An 18,049-nucleotide genomic window follows, 5' to 3' on the forward strand; every position below is an offset into this window, starting at 1 on the left:
TGCTTTTTACTGTCTAGGACCACTTAAAACTAAGCCCATTGGCCAAGTAAGAGCAATTCACTTTGCAGATCATTAGCTCTGTGTTTATCTTCAAAGTGAACTTCCTACAAGCTTTTCCCGCTTGGAACGAACAGAATTCGCCAAAGAATGTTGGATTCAGACTGCGAAACACATGTTTGGTCCACATAGAAAAGTCTGCTTTTTACTGTCTAGAACCACTTAAAACTAAGCTTATTGGCCAAGTAACAGCAATTCACTTTGCAAAACCCTAGCTGTGTGTTTATTTTCAATGTCAACTTCCTACAAGCTTTTCATACTGGAACCAACAGAATTCTGCAAAGAATGTTCGATTCTGACTGGGAAACCCATGTTTTGTCTACATTGAAAAGTGTGCTTCTTACCCTATAGAACCACTTTAAACTAAGCTTATTCACCAAGGAACAGCCATTCACTCTGCAAATCACCAGCTTTGTGTTCAGCTTCAAACTCAAGTTCCTACAAGCTTTTCCCAATTGGAAGGAACAGAATTAGCCAAAGAATGAGATATTGAGACTGGGAAAAGGATTTTTAGTCTATATAGAAAAGTATGCTTTTTACCATATAGAACTACTTAAAACTAAGCTTAATCACCAAGTAAGAACAATTCACTTTGTAAGAGGAAAAAAGGGGCTTTTTTTTTTTATCTCCAAAGTCAACTTCCTACAAGCCTTTCCAGCCTGGAACGGACAGAATTCACCAAGGAATGTTCGATTCAGACTGGAAAAACCATGTTTTGTCAATCTTGAAAAGTCTGCTTTTTACTCTCTAGAACCACTTAAAACTAATCTTATCCGCCAAGTAACACCTTTCACTTTGCAAATCACTAGCTGTGTGTTTTTCTTCAAAGTCAAGTTCCTACAAGCTTTTCCCGCTTGGAAGGAACAGAATGCGCCTGAGAATGTGTGATTCGGACAGGGAAACACACTTTTTTTCTATATAGAAATGTATGCTTTTTACCTTCTAGGACCATTTAAAACAAAGGTTATTGGCCAAATAACCGCAATTCACTTTGTAAAACAGTAACTGTGTGTCTATCTTCAAAGTCAACTTCCAGCAAGCTTTTCCTGCTTGGATGAACAGTATTCGCCCAAGAATGAGAGATTCAGACCGGGAAAACCATGCTTTGTCTATACTGAAAAGTCTGGTTTTTACCGTCTAGCACCACTGAAAACTAAGTGTATTGGCCAAGCAAAGCAATTCACTTTCCAAACACCAGCTGTGTGTTTATCTTCAAAGTCAAGTTCCTACAAGCATTTCTCACTTGGATTGGACAAAATTCCCCAAAGAATGAGATTCAGACTGGGAAAACAATGTTTTGTCTATATTGAAAAGTCTGCTTTTACCCACTAGACCCAGTTAAAACTAAGAATAATCTCCTGGTAAGAACAATTCCCTTTGCAAAAACAATTGCTGTGTGTTTGTCTTCAAAGTCAACTTTCTACAAGATTTTCATGATTGGAACACACAGAATTTGCCAAAGAGAGAGAGATTGAGACTGGGAAAAGCTTTTTTAGAATATATAGATAAGTATGTTTTTTACCAACTAGAACTACTTAAAACAGAGCTTAATCCCAAAGTAAGAACAATTCACTTTGTAAAAAACTAGCTGTGTGTTTATCTTCAAAGTTCACTTCCTCCAAACTTTTCCCGATTGGAACTAACACGTTTCCTCTAAGAATGTGTGATTGAGATAGGGAAACACACATTTTGTGTATATATAAAAGTCTGCTTTTTTCCTCCTTTGAACCACTGAAAACTAAGCTTATTTTCCAAATAACAGCACTTCACTTTGCAAAACACTACCTGTGTGTTTATCTTGAAAGTCACCTTCCTACAAGCTTTACACCCATGGAAAGGACAGTATTGGCCAAAGAATGAGAGATTCAGACTGGGAAAAACATGTTTGTCTCTATTGAAAAGTCTGCTTTTTGCCTCAAGAACCAATTAAAAGTAAGCTTCTTAGCCTAGTAACAGCAATTCACTTTGCAAAACACTAGCTGTGTGTTTATCTTGAAAGTCAACTTCCTACAAGCTTTTCCCTCTTGGAATGAAGAGAATTCGCCAAAGAATGAAAGACTGAGACTGGGAAAAGCTATTTCAGTCTATATAAATAAGTCTGCTTTTTACCGTCTAGAACCACTTAAAACTAAGCTTATTGGTCAAGTAACAGCAATTCACTGTGCAAAACAGTAGCTGTGTGTTTATCTTCAAAGTCAACTTCCTACAAGCTTTTCCTACTGGAAGGAAAAGAATTCTCCAAAGATTGTTGGATTCAGACTGGGAAATCCATGTTTTGTCTATATTGAAAAGTGTGCTTTTTTCGCTCTAGAACCACATAGAGCTAGGCTTATTGGCAAAGTAACACCGATTCACTTTGCCAATCATTAGCTTTGTGTTCAGCTTCAAAGTCAAGTTCCTACAAGCTTTTTCCGCATGGAACGAACAGAACTCGACTGAGAATGTGTTTCAGACAGGGAAACGCACTTTTTTCTATATAGAGAGGTATGCTTATCACCTTCTAGGACCATTTAAAACAGAGCTTAATCACCAGGTAAGAACAATTCACTTGTAAAATGAAAAAAAAAAGGCTGTTTTTTTATCTTGAAAGTCAACTTCCTACAAGCTTTTCCCTCTTGGAATGAACAGAATTCGCCAAAGAATGAGAGACTAAGACTGGGAAAAGCTTTTTCAGTCTATATAAATAAGTCTGCTTTTTTACAGTCTAGAACCACTTAAAACTAAGATTATTGGTCAAGTAACAGCAATTCACTTTTCAAAACACTAGCTGTGTGTTTATCTTCAAAGTCAACTTCCTACAAGCTTTACCCCCTTGGAGAGAACAGAATTCGCCAAAGAATGAGAGATTCAGACTGGGAAACCCATGTTTGTCTATATTCAAAAGTCTGCTTTTTAGCCTCAAGAACAACTTGAAAGTAAGCTTATTGGCCTAGTAACAGAAATTCACTTTTCAAAACACTAGCTGTGTGTTTATCTTGAAAGTCAACTTCCTACAAGCTTTTCCCTCTTGGAATGAAGAGATTTCGCCAAAGAATGAAAGACTGAGACTGGGAAAAGCTATTTCAGTCTATATAAATAAGTCTGCTTTTACCGTCTAGAACCACTTAAAACTAAGCTTATTGGTCAAGTAACAGCAATTCACTGTGCAAAACAGTAGCTGTGTGTTTATCTTCAAAGTCAACTTCCTACAAGCTTTTCCTGCTGGAAGGAACAGAATTCTCCAAAGATTGTGGATTCAGACTGGGAAATCCATGTTTTGTCTATATTGAAAAGTGTGCTTTTTTCGCTCTAGAACCACATAGAGCTAGGCTTATTCGCCAAGTAACACCGATTTACTTTGCAAATCATTAGCTTTGTGTTCAGCTTCAAAGTCAAGTTCCTACAAGCTTTTTCCGCATGGAGCGAACAGAACTCGACTGAGAATGTGTGATTCAGACAGGGAAACGCACTTTTTTCTATATAGAGAGGTATGCTTATCACCTTCTAGGACCATTTAAAAGAGAGCTTAATCACCAGGTAAGAACAATTCACTTGTAAAATGAAAAATAAAAGGCTGTTTTTTTATCTTCAAAGTCAACTTCCTACAAGCTTTTCCCTCTTGGAATGAAAAGAATTCGCCAAAGAATGAGAGACTAAGACTGGGAAAAGCTTTTTCAGTCTATATAAATAATTCTGAATTTTTACAGCCTAGAACCACTTAAAACTAAGATTATTGGTCAAGTAACAGCAATTCACTTTTCAAAACACTAGCTGTGTGTTTATCTTCAAAGTCAACTTCCTACAAGCTTTACCCCCTTGGAGAGAACAGAATTCGCCAAAGAATGAGAGATTCAGACTGGAAAACCCATGTTTGTCTATATTCAAAAGTCTGCTTTTTAGCCTCAAGAACAACTTAAAAGTAAGCTTATTCGCCTAGTAACAGAAATTCACTATTCAAAACACTAGCTATGTGTTTATCTTCAAAGTCAACTTCCTACAAGCTTTTCCCTTTTGGAACGAACAGAATTCACCAAAGAATGGGAGACTGAGACTGGGAAAATCTTTTTCAGTCTATATGAATAAGTCTGCTTTTTACCATCTAGAACCAGTTAAAACTAAGCTTATTGGCCAAGTAACAGCAATTCATTTTGCAAAACACTGGCTGTGTGTTTATTTCAAAGTCAACATCTTCTAAGCTCTTCCCCATTGGAGAGAACAGAATTCACCTAAGAATGTCTGATTCAGACTGGGAAATGCAAGTATTGTCTACATTGAAGTCTGCTTTTTACTGTCTAGGACCACTTAAAACAAAGCCCATTGGCCAAGTAAGAGCAATTCACTTTGCAGATCATTAGCTCTGTGTTTATCTTCAAAGTGAACTTCCTACAAGCTTTTCCCGCTTGGAACGAACAGAATTCGCCAAAGAATGTTGGATTCAGACTGGGAAACACATGTTTGGTCCACATAGAAAAGTCTGCTTTTTACTGTCTAGAACCACTTAAAACTAAGCTTATTGGCCAAGTAACAGCAATTCACTTTGCAAAACCCTAGCTGTGTGTTCATTTTCAATGTCAACTTCCTACAAGCTTTTCATACTGGAACCAACAGAATTCTGCAAAGAATGTTCGATTCTGACTGGGAAACCCATGTTTTGTCTACATTGAAAAGTGTGCTTCTTACCCTATAGAACCACTTTAAACTAAGCTTATTCACCAAGGAACAGCCATTCACTCTGCAAATCACCAGCTTTGTGTTCAGCTTCAAACTCAAGTTCCTACAAGCTTTTCCCAATTGGAAGGAACAGAATTAGCCAAAGAATGAGATATTGAGACTGGGAAAAGGATTTTTAGTCTATATAGAAAAGTATGCTTTTTACCATATAGAACTACTTAAAACTAAGCTTAATCACCAAGTAAGAACAATTCACTTTGTAAGAGGAAAAAAGGGGCTTTTTTTTTTATCTCCAAAGTCAACTTCCTACAAGCCTTTCCAGCCTGGAACGGACAGAATTCACCAAGGAATGTTCGATTCAGACTGGGAAAACCATGTTTTGTCAATCTTGAAAAGTCTGCTTTTTACTCTCTAGAACCACTTAAAACTAATCTTATCCGCCAAGTAACACCTTTCACTTTGCAAATCACTAGCTGTGTGTTTTTCTTCAAAGTCAAGTTCCTACAAGCTTTTCCCGCTTGGAAGGAACAGAATGCGCCTGAGAATGTGTGATTCGGACAGGGAAACACACTTTTTTTCTATATAGAAATGTATGCTTTTTAACTTCTAGGACCATTTAAAACAAAGGTTATTGGCCAAATAACCGCAATTCACTTTGTAAAACAGTAACTGTGTGTCTATCTTCAAAGTCAACTTCCAGCAAGCTTTTCCTGCTTGGATGAACAGTATTCGCCCAAGAATGAGAGATTCAGACCGGGAAAACCATGCTTTGTCTATACTGAAAAGTCTGGTTTTTACCGTCTAGCACCACTGAAAACTAAGTGTATTGGCCAAGCAAAGCAATTCACTTTCCAAACACCAGCTGTGTGTTTATCTTCAAAGTCAAGTTCCTACAAGCATTTCTCACTTGGATTGGACAAAATTCCCCAAAGAATGAGATTCAGACTGGGAAAACAATGTTTTGTCTATATTGAAAAGTCTGCTTTTACCCACTAGAACCACTTAAAACTAAGAATATTCTCCTGGTAAGAACAATTCCCTTTGCAAAAACAATTGCTGTGTGTTTGTCTTCAAAGTCAACTTTCTACAAGATTTTCATGATTGGAACACACAGAATTTGCCAAAGAGAGAGAGATTGAGACTGGGAAAAGCTTTTTTAGAATATATAGATAAGTATGTTTTTTACCAACTAGAACTACTTAAAACAGAGCTTAATCCCAAAGTAAGAACAATTCACTTTGTAAAACACTAGCTGTGTGTTTATCTTCAAAGTTTTCCCGATTGGAACGAACACGTTTCCTCTAAGAATGTGTGATTGAGATAGGGAAACACACGTTTTGTGTATATATAAAAGTCTGCTTTTTTCCTCCTTTGAACCACTGAAAACTAAGCTTATTTTCCAAGTAACAGCACTTCACTTTGCAAAACACTACCTGTGTGTTTATCTTGAAAGTCACCTTCCTACAAGCTTTACACCCATGGAAAGGACAGTATTGGCCAAAGAATGAGAGATTCAGACTGGGAAAAACATGTTTGTCTCTATTGAAAAGTCTGCTTTTTGCCTCAAGAACCACTTAAAAGTAAGCTTCTTAGCCTAGTAACAGCAATTCACTTTGCAAAACACTAGCTGTGTGTTTATCTTGAAAGTCAACTTCCTACAAGCTTTTCCCTCTTGGAATGAAGAGATTTCGCCAAAGAATGAAAGACTGAGACTGGGAAAGCTATTTCAGTCTATATAAATAAGTCTGCTTTTACCGTCTAGAACCACTTAAAACTAAGCTTATTGGTCAAGTAACAGCAATTCACTGTGCAAAACAGTAGCTGTGTGTTTATCTTCAAAGTCAACTTCCTACAAGCTTTTCCTACTGGAAGGAAAAGAATTCTCCAAAGATTGTTGGATTCAGACTGGGAAATCCATGTTTTGTCTATATTGAAAAGTGTGCTTTTTTCGCTCTAGAACCACATAGAGCTAGGCTTATTCGCCAAGTAACACCGATTTACTTTGCAAATCATTAGCTTTGTGTTCAGCTTCAAAGTCAAGTTCCTACAAGCTTTTTCCAGATGGAACGAACAGAACTCGACTGAGAATGTGTGATTCAGACAGGGAAACGCACTTTTTTCTATATAGAGAGGTATGCTTATCACCTTCTAGGACCATTTAAAAGAGAGCTTAATCACCAGGTAAGAACAATTCACTTGTAAAATGAAAAATAAAAGGCTGTTTTTTTATCTTCAAAGTCAACTTCCTACAAGCTTTTCCCTCTTGGAATGAACAGAATTCGCCAAAGAATGAGAGACTAAGACTGGGAAAAGCTTTTTCAGTCTATATAAATAATTCTGCTTTTTTACAGTCTAGAACCACTTAAAACTAAGATTATTGGTCAAGTAACAGCAATTCACTTTTCAAAACACTAGCTGTGTGTTTATCTTCAAAGTCAACTTCCTACAAGCTTTACCCCCTTGGAGAGAACAGAATTCGCCAAAGAATGAGAGATTCAGACTGGAAAACCCATGTTTGTCTATATTCAAAAGTCTGCTTTTTAGCCTCAAGAACAACTTAAAAGTAAGCTTATTCGCCTAGTAACAGAAATTCACTATTCAAAACACTAGCTGTGTGTTTATCTTCAAAGTCAACTTCCTACAAGCTTTTCCCTTTTGGAACGAACAGAATTCACCAAAGAATGGGAGACTGAGACTGGGAAAATCTTTTTCAGTCTATATGAATAAGTCTGCTTTTTACCATCTAGAACCAGTTAAAACTAAGCTTATTGGCCAAGTAACAGCAATTCATTTTGCAAAACACTGGCTGTGTTTTTATTTCAAAGTCAACATCTTCTAAGCTCTTCCCCCTTGGAGAGAACAGAATTCACCTAAGAATGTCTGATTCAGACTGGGAAATGCAAGTATTGTCTACATTGAAGTCTGCTTTTTACTGTCTGGGACCACTTAAAACTAAGCCCATTGGCCAAGTAAGAGCAATTCACTTTGCAGATCATTAGCTCTGTGTTTATCTTCAAAGTGAACTTCCTACAAGCTTTTCCCGCTTGGAACGAACAGAATTCGCCAAAGAATGCTGGATTCAGACTGGGAAACACATGTTTGGTCCACATAGAAAAGTCTGCTTTTTACTGTCTAGAACCACTTAAAACTAAGCTTATTGGCCAAGTAACAGCAATTCACTTTGCAAAACCCTAGCTGTGTGTTCATTTTCAATGTCAACTTCCTACAAGCTTTTCATACTGGAACCAACAGAATTCTGCAAAGAATGTTCGATTCTGACTGGGAAACCCATGTTTTGTCTACATTGAAAAGTGTGCTTCTTACCCTATAGAACCACTTTAAACTAAGCTTATTCACCAAGGATCAGCCATTCACTCTGCAAATCACCAGCTTTGTGTTCAGCTTCAAACTCAAGTTCCTACAAGCTTTTCCCAATTGGAAGGAACAGAATTTGCCAAAGAATGAGATATTGAGACTGGGAAAAGGATTTTTAGTCTATATAGAAAAGTATGCTTTTTACCATATAGAACTACTTAAAACTAAGCTTAATCACCAAGTAAGAACAATTCACTTTGTAAGAGGAAAAAAGGGGCTTTTTTTTTTTATCTCCAAAGTCAACTTCCTACAAGCCTTTCCAGCCTGGAACGGACAGAATTCACCAAGGAATGTTCGATTCAGACTGGGAAAACCATGTTTTGTCAATCTTGAAAAGTCTGCTTTTTACTCTCTAGAACCACTTAAAACTAATCTTATCCGCCAAGTAACACCTTTCACTTTGCAAATCACTAGCTGTGTGTTTTTCTTCAAAGTCAAGTTCCTACAAGCTTTTCCCGCTTGGAAGGAACAGAATGCGCCTGAGAATGTGTGATTCGGACAGGGAAACACACTTTTTTACTATATAGAAATGTATGCTTTTTACCTTCTAGGACCATTTAAAACAAAGGTTATTGGCCAAATAACCGCAATTCACTTTGTAAAACAGTAACTGTGTGTCTATCTTCAAAGTCAACTTCCAGCAAGCTTTTCCTGCTTGGATGAACAGTATTCGCCCAAGAATGAGAGATTCAGACCGGGAAAACCATGCTTTGTCTATACTGAAAAGTCTGGTTTTTACCGTCTAGCACCACTGTAAACTAAGTGTATTGGCCAAGCAAAGCAATTCACTTTCCAAACACCAGCTGTGTGTTTATCTTCAAAGTCAAGTTCCTACAAGCATTTCTCACTTGGATTGGACAAAATTCCCCAAAGAATGAGATTCAGACTGGGAAAACAATGTTTTGTCTATATTGAAAAGTCTGCTTTTACCCACTAGACCCACTTAAAACTAAGAATATTCTCCTGGTAAGAACAATTCCCTTTGCAAAAACAATTGCTGTGTGTTTGTCTTCAAAGTCAATTTTCTACAAGATTTTCCTGATTGGAACACACAGAATTTGCCAAAGAGAGAGAGATTGAGACTGGGAAAAGCTTTTTTAGAATATATAGATAAGTATGTTTTTTACCAACTAGAACTACTTAAAACAGAGCTTAATCCCAAAGTAAGAACAATTCACTTTGTAAAAAACTAGCTGTGTGTTTATCTTCAAAGTTCACTTCCTCCAAACTTTTCCCGATTGGAACGAACACGTTTCCTCTAAGAATGTGTGATTGAGATAGGGAAACACACGTTTTGTGTATATATAAAAGTCTGCTTTTTTCCTTCTTTGAACCACTGAAAACTAAGCTTATTTTCTAAGTAACAGGACTTCACTTTGCAAAACACCACCTGTGTGTTTATCTTGAAAGTCACCTTCCTACAAGCTTTACACCCATGGAAAGGACAGTATCGGCCAAAGAATGAGAGATTCAGACTGGGAAAAACATGTTTGTCTCTATTGAAAAGTCTGCTTTTTGCCTCAAGAACCACTTAAAAGTAAGCTTCTTCGCCTAGTAACAGCAATTCACTTTGCAAAACACTAGCTGTGTGTTTATCTTGAAAGTCAACTTCCTACAAGCTTTTCCCTCTTGGAATGAAGAGATTTCGCCAAAGAATGAAAGACTGAGACTGGGAAAAGCTTTTTCAGTCTATATAAATAAGTGTGCTTTTTACCGTCTAGAACCACTTAAAACTAAGCTTATTGGTCAAGTAACAGCAATTCACTGTGCAAAACAGTAGCTGTGTGTTTATCTTCAAAGTCAACTTCCTACAAGCTTTTCCTGCTGGAAGGAACAGAATTCTCCAAAGATTGTGGATTCAGACTGGGAAATCCATGTTTTGTCTATATAGAAAAGTGTGCTTTTTTCGCTCTAGAACCACATAGAGCTAGGCTTATTCGCCAAGTAACACCGATTTACTTTGCAAATCATTAGCTTTGTGTTCAGCTTCAAAGTCAAGTTCCTACAAGCTTTTTCCAGATGGAACGAACAGAACTCGACTGAGAATGTGTGATTCAGACAGGGAAACGCACTTTTTTCTATATAGAGAGGTATGCTTATCACCTTCTAGGACCATTTAAAAGAGAGCTTAATCACCAGGTAAGAACAATTCACTTGTAAAATGAAAAATAAAAGGCTGTTTTTTTATCTTCAAAGTCAACTTCCTACAAGCTTTTCCCTCTTGGAATGAACAGAATTCGCCAAAGAATGAGAGACTAAGACTGGGAAAAGCTTTTTCAGTCTATATAAATAATTCTGCTTTTTTACAGTCTAGAACCACTTAAAACTAAGATTATTGGTCAAGTAACAGCAATTCACTTTTCAAAACACTAGCTGTGTGTTTATCTTCAAAGTCAACTTCCTACAAGCTTTACCCCCTTGGAGAGAACAGAATTCGCCAAAGAATGAGAGATTCAGACTGGAAAACCCATGTTTGTCTATATTCAAAAGTCTGCTTTTTAGCCTCAAGAACAACTTAAAAGTAAGCTTATTCGCCTAGTAACAGAAATTCACTATTCAAAACACTAGCTGTGTGTTTATCTTCAAAGTCAACTTCCTCAAGCTTTTCCCTTTTGGAACGAACAGAATTCACCAAAGAATAGGAGACTGAGACTGGGAAAATCTTTTTCAGTCTATATGAATAAGTCTGCTTTTTACCATCTAGAACCAGTTAAAACTAAGCTTATTGGCCAAGTAACGGCAATTCATTTTGCAAAACACTGGCTGTGTGTTTATTTCAAAGTCAACATCTTCTAAGCTCTTCCCCCTTGGAGAGAACAGAATTCACCTAAGAATGTCTGATTCAGACTGGGAAATGCAAGTATTGTCTACATTGAAGTCTGCTTTTTACTGTCTAGGACCACTTAAAACTAAGCCCATTGGCCAAGTAAGAGCAATTCACTTTGCAGATCATTAGCTCTGTGTTTATCTTCAAAGTGAACTTCCTACAAGCTTTTCCCGCTTGGAACGAACAGAATTCGCCAAAGAATGTTGGATTCAGACTGGGAAACACATGTTTGGTCCACATAGAAAAGTCTGCTTTTTACTGTCTAGAACCACTTAAAACTAAGCTTATTGGCCAAGTAACAGCAATTCACTTTGCAAAACCCTAGCTGTGCGTTTATTTTCAATGTCAACTTCCTACAAGCTTTTCATACTGGAACCAACAGAATTCTGCAAAGAATGTTCGATTCTGACTGGGAAACCCATGTTTTGTCTACATTGAAAAGTGTGCTTCTTACCCTATAGAACCACTTTAAACTAAGTTTATTCACCAAGGAACAGCCATTCACTCTGCAAATCACCAGCTTTGTGTTAAGCTTCAAACTCAAGTTCCTACAAGGTTTTCCCAATTGGAAAGAACAGAATTAGCCAAAGAATGAGATATTGAGACTGGGAAAAGGATTTTTAGTCTATATAGAAAAGTATGCTTTTTACCATATAGAACTACTTAAAACTAAGCTTAATCACCAAGTAAGAACAATTCACTTTGTAAAAGGAAAAATGGGGCTTTTTTTTTATCTCCAAAGTCAACTTCCTACAAGCTTTTCCCTCTTGGAATGAACAGAATTCGCCAAAGAATGAGAGACGAAGACTGGGAAAAGCTTTTTCAGTCTATATAAATAAGTCTGCTTTTTTACAGTCTAGAACCACTTAAAACTAAGATTATTGGTCAAGTAACAGCAATTCACTTTTCAAAACACTAGCTGTGTGTTTATCTTCAAAGTCAACTTCCTACAAGCTTTACCCCCTTGGAGAGAACAGAATTCGCCAAAGAATGAGAGATTCAGACTGGGAAACCCATGTTTGTCTATATTCAAAAGTCTGCTTTTTAGCCTCAAGAACAACTTGAAAGTAAGCTTATTGGCCTAGTAACAGAAATTCACTTTTCAAAACACTAGCTGTGTGTTTATCTTGAAAGTCAACTTCCTACAAGCTTTTCCCTCTTGGAATGAAGAGATTTCGCCAAAGAATGAAAGACTGAGACTGGGAAAAGCTATTTCAGTCTATATAAATAAGTCTGCTTTTACCGTCTAGAACCACTTAAAACTAAGCTTATTGGTTAAGTAACAGCAATTCACTGTGCAAAACAGTAGCTGTGTGTTTATCTTCAAAGTCAACTTCCTACAAGCTTTTCCTGCTGGAACGGACAGAATTCACCAAGGAATGTTCGATTCAAACTGGGAAAACCATGTTTTGTCAATCTTGAAAAGTCTGCTTTTTACTCTCTAGAACCACTTAAAACTAATCTTATACGCCTAGTAACACCTTTCACTTTGCAAATCACTAGCTGTGTGTTTTTCTTCAAAGTCAAGTTCCTACAAGCTTTTCCCGCTTGGAAGGAACAGAATGCGCCTGAGAATGTGTGATTCGGACAGGGAAACACACTTTTTTTCTATATAGAAATGTATGCTTTTTACCTTCTAGGACCATTTAAAACAAAGGTTATTGGCCAAATAACCGCAATTCACTTTGTAAAACAGTAACTGTGTGTCTATCTTCAAAGTCAACTTCCAGCAAGCTTTTCCTGCTTGGATGAACAGTATTCGCCCAAGAATGAGAGATTCAGACCGGGAAAACCATGCTTTGTCTATACTGAAAAGTCTGGTTTTTACCGTCTAGCACCACTGAAAACTAAGTGTATTGGCCAAGCAAAGCAATTCACTTTCCAAACACCAGCTGTGTGTTTATCTTCAAAGTCAAGTTCCTACAAGCATTTCTCACTTGGATTGGACAAAATTCCCCAAAGAATGAGATTCAGACTGGGAAAACAATGTTTTGTCTATATTGAAAAGTCTGCTTTTACCCACTAGACCCACTTAAAACTAAGAATATTCTCCTGGTAAGAACAATTCCCTTTGCAAAAACAATTGCTGTGTGTTTGTCTTCAAAGTCAATTTTCTACAAGATTTTCCTGATTGGAACACACAGAATTTGCCAAAGAGAGAGAGATTGAGACTGGGAAAAGCTTTTTTAGAATATATAGATAAGTATGTTTTTTACCAACTAGAACTACTTAAAACAGAGCTTAATCCCAAAGTAAGAACAATTCACTTTGTAAAAAACTAGCTGTGTGTTTATCTTCAAAGTTCACTTCCTCCAAACTTTTCCCGATTGGAACGAACACGTTTCATCTAAGAATGTGTAATTGAGATAGGGAAACACACGTTTTGTGTATATATAAAAGTCTGCTTTTTTCCTCCTTTGAACCACTGAAAACTAAGCTTATTTTCTAAGTAACAGGATTTCACTTTGCAAAACACCACCTGTGTGTTTATCTTGAAAGTCACCTTCCTACATGCTTTACACCCATGGAAAGGACAGTATCGGCCAAAGAATGAGAGATTCAGTCTGGGAAAAACATGTTTGTCTCTATTGAAAAGTCTGCTTTTTGCCTCAAGAACCACTTAAAAGTAAGCTTCTTCGCCTAGTAACAGCAATTCACTTTGCAAAACACTAGCTGTGTGTTTATCTTGAAAGTCAACTTCCTACAAGCTTTTCCCTCTTGGAATGAAGAGATTTCGCCAAAGAATGAAAGACTGAGACTGGGAAAAGCTATTTCAGTCTATATAAATAAGTGTGCTTTTACCGTCTAGAACCACTTAAAACTAAGCTTATTGGTCAAGTAACAGCAATTCACTGTGCAAAACAGTAGCTGTGTGTTTATCTTCAAAGTCAACTTCCTACAAGCTTTTCCTACTGGAAGGAAAAGAATTCTCCAAAGATTGTTGGATTCAGACTGGGAAATCCATGTTTTGTCTATATTGAAAAGTGTGCTTTTTTCGCTCAAGAACCACATAGAGCTAGGCTTATTCGCCAAGTAACACCGATTTACTTTGCAAATCATTAGCTTTGTGTTCAGCTTCAAAGTCAAGTTCCTACAAGCTTTTTCCAGATGGAACGAACAGAACTCGACTGAGAATGTGATTCAGACAGGGAAATGCACTTTTTTCTATATAGAGAGGTATGCTTATCACCTTTTAGGACCATTTAAAAGAGAGCTTAATCACCAGGTAAGAACAATTCACTTGTAAAATGAAAAATAAAAGGCTGTTTTTTTATCTTCAAAGTCAACTTCCTACAAGCTTTTCCCTCTTGGAATGAACAGAATTCGCCAAAGAATGAGAGACTAAGACTGGGAAAAGCTTTTTCAGTCTATATAAATAATTCTGCTTTTTTACAGTCTAGAACCACTTAAAACTAAGATTATTGGTCAAGTAACAGCAATTCACTTTTCAAAACACTAGCTGTGTGTTTATCTTCAAAGTAAACTTCCTACAAGCTTTACCCCCTTGGAGAGAACAAAATTCGCCAAAGAATGAGAGATTCAGACTGGAAAACCCATGTTTGTCTATATTCAAAAGTCTGCTTTTCAGCCTCAAGAACAACTTAAAAGTAAGCTTATTCGCCTAGTAACAGAAATTCACTATTCAAAACACTAGCTGTGTGTTTATCTTCAAAGTCAACTTCCTACAAGCTTTTCCCTTTTGGAACGAACAGAATTCACCAAAGAATGGGAGACTGAGACTGGGAAAATCTTTTTCAGTCTATATGAATAAGTCTGCTTTTTACCATCTAGAACCAGTTAAAACTAAGCTTATTGGCCAAGTAACAGCAATTCATTTTGCAAAACACTGGCTGTGTTTTTATTTCAAAGTCAACATCTTCTAAGCTCTTCCCCCTTGGAGAGAACAGAATTCACCTAAGAATGTCTGATTCAGACTGGGAAATGCAAGTATTGTCTACATTGAAGTCTGCTTTTTACTGTCTAGGACCACTTAAAACTAAGCCCATTGGCCAAGTAAGAGCAATTCACTTTGCAGATCATTAGCTCTGTGTTTATCTTCAAAGTGAACTTCCTACAAGCTTTTCCCGCTTGGAACGAACAGAATTCGCCAAAGAATGTTGGATTCAGACTGGGAAACACATGTTTGGTCCACATAGAAAAGTCTGCTTTTTACTGTCTAGAACCACTTAAAACTAAGCTTATTGGCCAAGTAACAGCAATTCACTTTGCAAAACCCTAGCTGTGTGTTCATTTTCAATGTCAACTTCCTACAAGCTTTTCATACTGGAACCAACAGAATTCTGCAAAGAATGTTCGATTCTGACTGGGAAACCCATGTTTTGTCTACATTGAAAAGTGTGCTTCTTACCCTATAGAACCACTTTAAACTAAGCTTATTCACCAAGGAACAGCCATTCACTCTGCAAATCACCAGCTTTGTGTTCAGCTTCAAACTCAAGTTCCTACAAGCTTTTCCCAATTGGAAGGAACAGAATTAGCCAAAGAATGAGATATTGAGACTGGGAAAAGGATTTTTAGTCTATATAGAAAAGTATGCTTTTTACCATATAGAACTACTTAAAACTAAGCTTAATCACCAAGTAAGAACAATTCACTTTGTAAGAGGAAAAAAGGGGCTTTTTTTTTTTATCTCCAAAGTCAACTTCCTACAAGCCTTTCCAGCCTGGAACGGACAGAATTCACCAAGGAATGTTCGATTCAGACTGGGAAAACCATGTTTTGTCAATCTTGAAAAGTCTGCTTTTTACTCTCTAGAACCACTTAAAACTAATCTTATCCGCCAAGTAACACCTTTCACTTTGCAAATCACTAGCTGTGTGTTTTTCTTCAAAGTCAAGTTCCTACAAGCTTTTCCCGCTTGGAAGGAACAGAATGCGCCTGAGAATGTGTGATTCGGACAGGGAAACACACTTTTTTTCTATATAGAAATGTATGCTTTTTACCTTCTAGGACCATTTAAAACAAAGGTTATTGGCCAAATAACCGCAATTCACTTTGTAAAACAGTAACTGTGTGTCTATCTTCAAAGTCAACTTCCAGCAAGCTTTTCCTGCTTGGATGAACAGTATTCGCCCAAGAATGAGAGATTCAGACCGGGAAAACCATGCTTTGTCTATACTGAAAAGTCTGGTTTTTACCGTCTAGCACCACTGAAAACTAAGTGTATTGGCCAAGCAAAGCAATTCACTTTCCAAACACCAGCTGTGTGTTTATCTTCAAAGTCAAGTTCCTACAAGCATTTCTCACTTGGATTGGACAAAATTCCCCAAAGAATGAGATTCAGACTGGGAAAACAACGTTTTGTCTATATTGAAAAGTCTGCTTTTACCCACTAGACCCACTTAAAACTAAGAATATTCTCCTGGTAAGAACAATTCCCTTTGCAAAAACAATTGCTGTGTGTTTGTCTTCAAAGTCAATTTTCTACAAGATTTTCCTGATTGGAACACACAGAATTTGCCAAAGAGAGAGAGATTGAGACTGGGAAAAGCTTTTTTAGAATATATAGATAAGTATGTTTTTTACCAACTAGAACTACTTAAAACAGAGCTTAATCCCAAAGTAAGAACAATTCACTTTGTAAAAAACTAGCTGTGTGTTTATCTTCAAAGTTCACTTCCTCCAAACTTTTCCCGATTGGAACGAACACGTTTCCTCTAAGAATGTGTGATTGAGATAGGGAAACACACGTTTTGTGTATATATAAAAGTCTGCTTTTTTCCTCCTTTGAACCACTGAAAACTAAGCTTATTTTCTAAGTAACAGGACTTCACTTTGCAAAACACCACCTGTGTGTTTATCTTGAAAGTCACCTTCCTACAAGCTTTACACCCATGGAAAGGACAGTATCGGCCAAAGAATGAGAGATTCAGACTGGGAAAAACATGTTTGTCTCTATTGAAAAGTCTGCTTTTTGCCTCAAGAACCACTTAAAAGTAAGCTTCTTCGCCTAGTAACAGCAATTCACTTTGCAAAACACTAGCTGTGTGTTTATCTTGAAAGTCAACTTCCTACAAGCTTTTCCCTCTTGGAATGAAGAGATTTCGCCAAAGAATGAAAGACTGAGACTGGGAAAAGCTTTTTCAGTCTATATAAATAAGTGTGCTTTTTACCGTCTAGAACCACTTAAAACTAAGCTTATTGGTCAAGTAACAGCAATTCACTGTGCAAAACAGTAGCTGTGTGTTTATCTTCAAAGTCAACTTCCTACCAGCTTTTCCTGCTGGAAGGAACAGAATTCTCCAAAGATTGTGGATTCAGACTGGGAAATCCATGTTTTGTCTATATTGAAAAGTGTGCTTTTTTCGCTCTAGAACCACATAGAGCTAGGCTTATTCGCCAAGTAACACCGATTTACTTTGCAAATCATTAGCTTTGTGTTCAGCTTCAAAGTCAAGTTCCTACAAGCTTTTTCCAGATGGAACGAACAGAACTCGACTGAGAATGTGTGATTCAGACAGGGAAACGCACTTTTTTCTATATAGAGAGGTATGCTTATCACCTTCTAGGACCATTTAAAAGAGAGCTTAATCACCAGGTAAGAACAATTCACTTGTAAAATGAAAAATAAAAGGCTGTTTTTTTATCTTCAAAGTCAACTTCCTACAAGCTTTTCCCTCTTGGAATGAACAGAATTCGCCAAAGAATGAGAGACTAAGACTGGGAAAAGCTTTTTCAGTCTATATAAATAATTCTGCTTTTTTACAGTCTAGAACCACTTAAAACTAAGATTATTGGTCAAGTAACAGCAATTCACTTTTCAAAACACTAGCTGTGTGTTTATCTTCAAAGTCAACTTCCTACAAGCTTTACCCCCTTGGAGAGAACAGAATTCGCCAAAGAATGAGAGATTCAGACTGGGAAACCCATGTTTGTCTATATTCAAAAGTCTGCTTTTTAGCCTCAAGAACAACTTGAAAGTAAGCTTATTCGCCTAGTAACAGAAATTCACTTTTCAAAACACTAGCTGTGTGTTTATCTTCTAAGTCAACTTCCTACAAGCTTTTCCCTTTTGGAACGAACAGAATTCACCAAAGAATGGGAGACTGAGACTGGGAAAAGCTTTTTCAGTCTATATAAATAAGTCTGCTTTTTACCATCTAGAACCAGTTAAAACTA

The sequence above is a fragment of the Rattus norvegicus genome, chromosome Y (genome assembly GCF_021556685.1).
Source record: "Rattus norvegicus strain SHRSP/BbbUtx chromosome Y, alternate assembly SHRSP_T2T, whole genome shotgun sequence".
Classification (NCBI taxonomy): Eukaryota; Metazoa; Chordata; class Mammalia; order Rodentia; family Muridae; genus Rattus; species Rattus norvegicus.